Source organism: Manis javanica, chromosome 12 (assembly GCF_040802235.1).
Source record: "Manis javanica isolate MJ-LG chromosome 12, MJ_LKY, whole genome shotgun sequence".
Taxonomy (NCBI): domain Eukaryota; kingdom Metazoa; phylum Chordata; class Mammalia; order Pholidota; family Manidae; genus Manis; species Manis javanica.
The window spans coordinates 77,274,690-77,284,402 of NC_133167.1; the positions used below are offsets into that span (position 1 = coordinate 77,274,690).

At 42.8% G+C, this 9,713-nt stretch overlaps 1 pseudogene; it reads right to left on the reverse strand.

The window, feature by feature from the left end:
- LOC140845298 (disintegrin and metalloproteinase domain-containing protein 2-like) overlaps positions 1-8,689 on the reverse strand; it is a 58,675-nt pseudogene extending 49,986 nt beyond the window's left edge.
- Positions 8,690-9,713: the final 1,024 nt, after the last annotated feature.

The following is a 9,713-nucleotide window of genomic DNA, read 5'->3' on the forward strand; positions in this document are numbered from 1 at the left end:
AAGAATCAGAGCAAGGAGCTGACCCTCTGTCTGAGCTCACGTCCTTGGCACTAGGCTACGGTGCCTCCTACAGGACTTGGGGAAGACCCCACTCTCCATCTCTTGACCACGGTCCTGTACTGTGTGCCTCCTTCCACTGAGCCTGTTCCCGGCTTTTCTTATTTAAGAGCGCCTTGTGATTTTACCTGTTCCTTCTGTGAATGAATTTATCGCAGTGTTTCTATCCTACCTCCATCACTCCTGTGGCCTACTTGGGACAACTCTAGAGTCTCTGATGTTCTCTTACAATCCAGCCACTGATACCTACTGTCTGGCTCATTGCATGTTAAAGACAAGCATTTTCTAAAGAAAAATGCAACTACACCATTACTTCTGATTAAAACTTCTGGTGGACTGGGTACAAGCAAGCAAAACTGTCAGACATCCTGACAGTGACTAATAGAAGCTTGTGTGTTTATATATCTTTTAGTGAATTATATATGCTGTATTGTAAATACGGATGGCAAGCTATGCAATTTATCTCCTATTTTCTTTAATGGTCTGGCCCATAAAAAGAGGTCAGTCATGATGAGGCCTTCTTGGAATGATAACCTGGAAATAAAACTTCCATAGACACTTAAATGTAATTCCACATCCTGAAAGAAGGACGGACCCCTTGACTCTGATTTAGCCTGACATTACTACAGCCATGAACAACTTATTGGGAAGATCCTGTACATTTTTCACATCCAGAGGCCATCAATTATCATAAGGATTGCACACAAAGAACAGTTCCTGACATGCTGGACTCTCAGTATTTGAGCTTCAGTAATAGGACTTCCAGGGATTAAGGCCCTTAGGGTGATCACTCTGAATAGTATGGAACTATGAAAGGCAGGTTCAATAGCAGCTACCCCTTTTCTTCTATGCTTCATGTTGGCAAAGTGCCAGGTCTCTTAACATCCTGAAAAGATGCTATCCTTGATCAATTTAACTGCTACTTCCTCATATACTTTGGGGCACAGCAGAGACATTGTAAACTGTCTTTTTGGGATTAGAAATCCCTAAACCAGCTATATGGCAGGGAAGCCTGGAATTTAGACAGATGTCCCTATTTGTTTGTGGTATCTGTTATCCAGTTGCTCATCTTAACGTCAGATCACCAGGAAAATAATATTCGCAGCAAGACCAACATATCGTCCCTCATTATATTTTCCAAAGTATTTTTGAAACATTAGTTAATTTAACACTCACGTATTATGTCATGTCTTTTCTAATTGTCCTATCCTCTGCTTTAGCACAAGCTTTAAGCACACTTTACCCAACTTCGCACCACCTAAAAAGATCAACACCCATCCCGTGTCTTCAACTTAGCCTTGTTCTCCTTCAATGATTCTTTTTGTTTCAGCCTTGCTAACAATTTTCTAAAGGCTCTAGATCTGAGTTATTCAACAGGGTGGACACTACCCACATGTTACTATTCAAATTTACAAAAACCAAATATAACGACAAGTTCAATTGCTCAGACACATTGGCCACATTTTCAAGTTCTCAATATGTTTTCAAATAGCTGCACATCTGTTAATGACTATTGTAAATGACAGTGTAAACATAGAATGTTTCCATCAACTCAGAAAGTCCCATTGAGCAATGCTGCTCTACAGTAAAAGACCAAGTATTGCTGATGTGGTCATTGTTTTGTGTTATTGATCTATCATAAATTCACCTTTTATCTATAACCTATTCAACAATTTCTCTTCAAGCTATAATGGGCTAACAGACTATATTTGTCCTTTGGTCTTACATAACTAGAAAACTGGGAAAAATTACACACAGCATATTTGAGTGTTTAGGCATTGGGAAAGAGGTAGCACAGAACCTGATCTCTGAAAAAAGTGAAACAAAGAAAGTAAGTTCTATGACTGACCCAACTTATACTGGGTGACAGCTCCTAAGCCTCAGAGAAGAGTAGCCTAAACAAAGTCTGGGAATTTCCATCAGTCTCTGTAGAGAAGACAGGTATTAGAGTGAAGGGAAGTTAACAATCGGAATGAATGAGGTGGAGCACCAAGAGAAGTGACTACATAACATACAGAGAGATAGAAATTCAGATGTTTATAGAGAGGTCCCATCACGTATTTGACTGATTAATATACAGAGAATTAATCACAGAGAACTACCCAGGGATGGAAAAAGAACCACTGGAAACAATAGACTGAAAAATAATTCCCAAAGAGGGCTGTGCATAGGTTTTGTTTCCACTAGCTGGAAGTGGAAAAGAACTAGTTAATACACATCAGGTCAAATCCAGAGAAGGATATCAACTTAGTAGTGGGTATAAGTTATCCCAAGACTAAAGGACTCTCCGGGGTCACTCCAGCAAAGCTTAAAAGCAATCTTTAAAAGGATCTGCCTCCTCCTGAATAACTTCACTGAGGGCCAGAACAACCTACACTAGTTAAAGAAATTCAAGAAAATCTGGCTCCCCAAATCACAACATTCACAAATTGGGCATCCAATAAAAAATGAACACATATGCCAAGAAACATGAAAATAGGACCCAAAACCAGGAGAAAGTCAACTGAAACAGACCACCAAATGACAGATAATGGAATTAGCAGATAAAGGCTCCTAACAGCTAAGTAAATAGGCTCTAGAAGACCAATAAGGTATGAGAAAACATGAATATTAGGCAGAAAGAAAAGGAATATACAAAATTAACCCCAAATGAAACCTCTAGAGATTATAAATGAAATATCTAAAATGAAAAACACACCCTGGATGGAATTAAGAGCAAGTTGTATGCTAGAGAAGATTAGTGAATTTGAAGACATAGCAATAGAAATTATAGAAATCCAACAGGAGAAAAATGACTCAATAAACAAAATGAATAGAACATCAATGACATGTGGGATGATAGCATCATCTCATACATGTATCTAGTTTCACGCAAAAAAAAAAAAAGAAAAAAGGCTTTTCTTTTTTTTCAAATTAGATGAATGAACATTTAGAACCTACTGAACCAAAAGTCTGAGTAATATCCAAGAAGGATAAACAAAAGTAAGACCACACCAATACACATGATAGCCAAACTCCTGACAACCTGTGATAAACAGAAAATTCTAAAGGCTTTTGGGGAAAAAAAAGAACGTTAATATAAAGGAGAAAGAAGAAAAATTTTATTAAACTTCTCTTGAAAAAATGCAAACTAGAGGAAAATGCAGCAACATCTTTAAAGGCTGAAATGATAAAACAGTCTACCCAGAAAATACCTTACAAAAACAAAGGTGAAATCAAGACTTTACAGACAAAAAAAAAAAAAAGTTGAGAAAATATCTAGCAAATCTATACTACAAGAAATGAAACGTATTTCTTCAGGCAAAGGGAAAATAATACCAGACACAAATTCACATCTACTCAAAGGAATAGAGTTCCAGAAATGGGGGTAAATATTTAAAAATAATATTTCTCAAAATTTTTAATCTCTTCGAAAGGTAATTGACACCTTAAAAATAATAGTATATCATGGGATTTATAATATATTAACATATAAAAACAGAGCATATGGAAGCTTAGTTTTAAGGTTTGTGATTGTACACAAAATGGCATAATTTTATTTGAAAGTTAACTGTGATAAGTTCAAGATGCAAATTGTAAACACTAAAGCAAACACTAAAAAAAAGTTGTAGTAAATGAGACAATAATAGAGAAAGGAAATAAAGCTAATAGCAGAATCAATGAAATAAGAAACACAAACAATAATGAATATCAATTAAACCATATGCGGTTTCTTGGAAAAGATTAGCAAAATTGAAAATACCAGCCAGACTAATCCAGAAAATAGGGATAACACAAATAATCAAAATCAGGAACGTAAGAGAGATCATCACTACACATCCTAAAAATATTAAAAATATATGAAACTTATGAATAAGTTTATGAAAGAAGTAAACATCATTGGTAAGGTGTAAAAGACCCAACTACCAATACTCACTAAGAAGAAATAGATGAACAAGTTCTACATGTAACTTCTAAAATTGAAATCATAGACTAAAAATTCCAAAGACTACTGCAGACCAAGATAGTTTCATTAGTGAATTTTATTCAACATTTAAGGAAGAAATATTACCAATTAAATAAAAACTATTCTATACCATAGAAGATGGTGAGCACTCCAAGTGAGTTTATGAGGCTAGTGTTATCCTGATTCCAAAACCTGACACAGATATTGTGGTAAGAGAAACTATAAACCAATATACCTCATGAACATATATGTGAAAATTCCTGACACTTTTAGCAAATCAAATCCAGCAATGTATGCACTGACATACATCACAGTAATGCAAAAAAAAGAACTACATGATAAGTACATGTAAAATCACTTGACAAAATTCAACACCCAACAATTATAATTCTCAGTAACAGGGAACACAGGGAATGTCCTCAATCTGACAAAGCTCATCTACGGTAAAACCAATAGATAACATCATCATTAACAATGGAAAACTAAATAATTTCTCTCTAGATCAAGAATGTGGCAAAGATATCCTATCTTACCACCTCTATTCAACATTATCCTGGAGGTCTTAGAAAGTGAGAAAAGATTAAAAAAAAAAACTAAAATAGAAAGCACACTGATTGGAAAGAGAGAAATAAACTCTTTATTTGCCAATAACATGACTGAGTATGTAGTATCCTAATGAATCTACCAAAAAGCAACTAGAAATAAGTGATTTCAGTAACTCTGTAGCATACAATATCAATATACAAAGGGTATTGTATACTGTATTCAGTGAGGGAAGTGTATTGATCACATATATTTATACTGTAGCAATGTCAGATTGTGAGAACAGATGCTATCACTTATTCTCAGTTATTTACCTTTCTAATTATGAATTGGTAATAGAAAGCCTGTAGAGTCTATAAAGCAAGAGACTATGACCCTTTTATTAATAGAAGGAATCTTCATTTATTCAGTAAGTATTTAGTATGTGTTAGGCACTGTGCTAAAAACACAGGGGTCCCCAAAATGAGAAGGGCCTCAATTCCTAGGGTAGGACCCCCAATATAATACCTAAGTACACACACAATGAATATTTTCAAGAATATGTTTACAGACACAAGTGATGAAAAATTATTTGCATCTGAAGAATTGGGGAATGGCAGTGGAAGTATTGTGTCAATCAGGAGAACCTTAATGGTGAAAAGATGCTCCACATTGCTTAATCATCAGAGAAATTAAAATTAAGATCACAATGAGATATCACCACACACCAGTTATGATGGCAACCATCCAAAAGACAACAACAAATGCTGATGAGGATGTGGAGAAAGGGGAACCCTCCTACACTGCTGATGGGAATGTGAATTAGTTCAACCATTGAGGAAAGCACTATGGAGGTCCCTCAAAAAACTCAAAATAGAAATACCATTTGACCCAGGAATTCCACTCCTAGGAATTTACCCTAAGAATGCAGCAGCCCAGTTTGAAAAAGACATATGCATCCGTGTTTATCGCAGCATTATTTACAATAGTCAAGAAAAGGAAGCAACCTAAGTGTCCATCAATAGATGAATGGATAAAGAAGATGTGGTACATATACATAATGGATTATTATTCAGCCATAAGAAGAAAACAAACCCTACCATTTGCAACAACATGGATGGAGCTAGAGGGTATTATGCTCAGTGAAATGAGCCAGGCGGAAAAGACAAGTATCAAATTATTTCACTCATGTGTGGAGTATAAGAACAAAGAGAAAAACAGAAGGAACAAAGCAGCAAGCAGACACACAGAACCCAAAATGGACTAACAATTACCAAAGGAAAGGGACTAGAGAGGATGGCTGGGAGGGGAGGGATGGGGGGGTGGGAAGGGACATTATAATTAGCACACATAATGTGGGGGGCAGAGCACCGGGAAGGCAGTACAACACAGGGAAGTAGTGATTCTATAGCATCTTATGCTGATGGACAGTCACAGTAATGGGGTATGTGGTGGGGACTTGATGATGGGGGGAGTCTAGTAACCATAATGTTGCTCATGTAATTGTAGATTAATGATACCAAAAATAAAATTTAATTAAATTAAATTAAAAGAAAAGAAATAAAACAAACAAATAAATAAAATATGTGGTACATATACACAATGAAATGTTATTCAGCCATATGAAGAAAACAAATCCTACCATTTGCAACAACATGGATGGAACTGGAGGATGTTATGCTCAGTGAAATAAGCCAGGTGAAGAAAGACAAGTACCAAATGATTTCACTCATTTGCGGAGTATAACAACGAAGGAAAACTGAAGGAACAAAACAGAAACAGACTCACAGACTTCAAGAAGGGACTGGTGGTTACCAAAGGGGAGGGGTGAGGGAGGGCCAGTGGGGACAGAGGGAGAAGGAGATTCAGGGGAATTATGATTGGCACACATGGTGTGGGAGGGCGCCGGGGGACAGACAGTGTAGCACAGAGAAGGCAAATAGTGACTCTGGCATCTTACTACACTGATGGGCAGTGATTGCAATGGGGTACAGGGGGGACACGATAACAGGGGTGAATGTAGTAACCACATTGTTTTTTCTGTGAAACCTTCATAGGAGTGTATATCAATAATACCTTAATAAAATAAGTAAATAAATAATCTTACTTCTTGGCAAATAGTGAATCTGTGGCATCTTACTTCACTGATGGACTGATGGACAGTGACTGCAAAGGGGTATGGGGGGGCTCGATAACATGGGTGAATGTATTAACCACAGTCTTTTTCATGTGAAACCTTATTAGGGGTATATATCAATAATACCTTAAAAATAATAAAGAATCTTACATCTTAACTTCCTGGGTGTTAAAATGCAACCTTATAAATAAATAAGTAAATAAATGAATGAATGAATGAATGAATGACAACACCAAGAACACTTTTCTGAAGACGTGTGAAGGCTTCTGTAAGCAAAGCCATCATTTAAGCCCTATCATAAAAACCACTAAATGGCTGCTTTAAAAGATTACCAGTGTAGAATTTTGGGGAGAGGAAGAAAGTAACAGAAATGTTCACATGAAAACCTCTGAACATGCATAATATCTTCTTTTGGTAAGATGTCTAGCTAAGTAACTTTCAATTTTAAGAATAGAAGCAGTCATTTATTCAACAAATATTTGAGAAATTACTTTGTTCAAGGCACTTGCTAGGTGCTGAAATTAATTTGTATTTGTAATTGTTTGCAAAATTAATTGTAATTGAAATTAAATTATAGTTATCTGCTAAAAAAAAATGCAATCTTATCTTTAAGATAGGATCCTTCCTGCCTTTCACTATGTTGCTTGTGACTGAGTTTATTTGCCATTTTGATCGCCCAGGTCACGTATTACTTGATTAGGGGCTGGAGGAGGAAAAGCAGCATCTGGGCAAAGTTAAAGATAAACTAGGCCTTTGAGCAGGCTAAAGTAAAATTTTACAATAGCCTCATTTAATTGACACAATGAAGACATGGGCCATGCTGAGGTATTTTCTTATCTGGAGGATGTTCAAACATTCCAGGCCAGGTTACTTCTGGCTTCTTAGTTTTAACTAATCTTCACTGAAGAAATCTTATACTCCTAGTTTGATATTTTACTTTGGAGAATTAACGTGACTCTGATTTTGCTTAATTGTTTAATAGGGAGTTTTGGTAGGGGTCTTTTTCCAGAGGCCGTCATGCTACTCTGACTACACTCATGGTCCCTGTCTCAGAATCTCTGTGGCTAGTTATAAATTACTCAGCTGCAGATTACAAACCGAAATGACACAAAGATATAAACTTTTAAATACAAGAAAATGCACTGTCAGTTCCCAGACCAAAGTAAAGAAACTTAATTCCCAAGTAAAAAACACGATACCTCATGAAACATTTTTTGATTTTAAAGGCGCTTCCTCGGGGCGGCCTCTTCCCCGCCGCCCCGCCGCGGGTCACCCTTGAACTTCAGCCCGCCCGGCCCTCGCCCTCGAGGCCCCCGCCGGATAAATCCACACAACGCAAAACGCCCGTCGGATAAATCCACACAACGCAAAACGCCCGCCGGCCTCCACGTCTGAGCCGCCCGTTCCGTCCCCTCCGCCGGAGGCCCCGGCCCGAGCGGCGGTAGCAGGTCGGCGGCGCGGACCCAAGCCGGGAGGACGCGCGCCGCGGGGCGGAGACCAGCCGCGCTCACCACCGGGTCCCGGAATGAGGAGCTGCGGCTCCGGCGAGCCCCTACCCCGAGTCGGCCGCTTCCCGGCCCCACGGGCCACGCGCTGCCCGCCGAGCCACCTGCACGGCCGCCCCCTCACCGGCTCCACCGCGACCTCAGGCGGGGGCAGGGGTCCCCGCGCCCCGCGGACACCTACCTTCCAGCCCGCAAGGCCATCGCTGTCGCCTTCATCCCTGAGGAAGGTACCGCGGGAGGTCGCTCTCCCGCGGGCGCTAGCGACGCTACTAAATCTTGAATAGAGCGGCGGCGCCTGCAGCTACTGCGCAGCCGCCGGACTTACGTGTTCTCCCCGAGAGCCCAATGGCTGCTTACGCAGCGGCGCCGGCCGGTCTCTGACTGACGGCGGCCGTGCCCAATGATCCCACGGTGCCGCCAGGCAGTCAGCCAATGGGAGCGTGGCTGGGTGGGGCCGCGGCGGAGGCCGCTCGGGGCCGTGGTTTTGATCTTCACACTCCGACTCGCCGCCTCGGGCGTCATGTGACTGTGTATTAATGACACCACAATCAATAAATAAGTAAATAAAAATAACACGTGGGTCATCTCAAGAAAAATTAGAAAGTACATTGAACAAAATCAAAGTCCCGGTCGGACAGCCCTCGCGGCCAATGAGCGTGCAGCGTCCCGCGCAGGCCCGCCCCCATCATAAGGCCGCCGCGGCGAATGAGCGTGGCACGTCAGGCTCAGGGCCTCCCACGACTGACGGCATTCGAGGCCAATGAGGGAGCGGCTCCGCGGAGCAGGTACCCATTGGGCGCGCGCGCAGAAAACGTACCTCCGGCGGCTGCGTAGTAGCTGCAGGCGCCGCAGTTGCCGTATTGAAGAATCAGTAGGTTCGCGAGCGCCGCCAGGAGGAGCTGCTCCCGCGGCTCCGTCCGTGGTCCTGTCCGCCGTCTTTCTCCGGGCGCCTCCGGCCCTCCGTCCCTCCGTCCCTCCTTCCCTCCGTCTCCTACGCGCAGCGAGCCCGGGGTAGCCCAGATGGTGGACCCGCGCTGTGCTCGGCTTCGCCTTCCTCCCGGAGCGGAGGCGCCGACGGCACCGACCTCGCCCGCTGGCCTCCCGGCGCCGCACTCGCCGCTTCGCCAAGGCCTCCGAGAGCCCGGCCGGGAAGAGGCTCCCGCCACCGCGGACTTGGCGGCGGAGCGTCCAGAGCGGCCCCGCTTCAGGGGTGAAGGCGACAGCGACGGCTCTGTGGGCCAGAAGGTACGTGGCCGCGGGGACCCCTGCCTCCGCCTGTGGGCGCGGTGGAGCCGGTGAGGGGGCGCTCGTGCGACGGCTCGGCGGGCGGCGCGGGGCCCGCGGGGCCGTGGAGCGACTGACGCGGGTGCTGGGTCCTCGCTGGGCCCGGCTCGGGGCCGCTCCGCCGACCTGCCGCCGCCGCCCGGGCCGGGGCCCCAGGCGGAGGGGCCGGGGCCGCGCAGGCGGGGAGGCCGGCGGGCGTCTTGCCGCGTGTGGAGGTTTTCGGCGGCGGCCTCGAGGGCGAGGGCCGGGCGAGCAGAGGGTG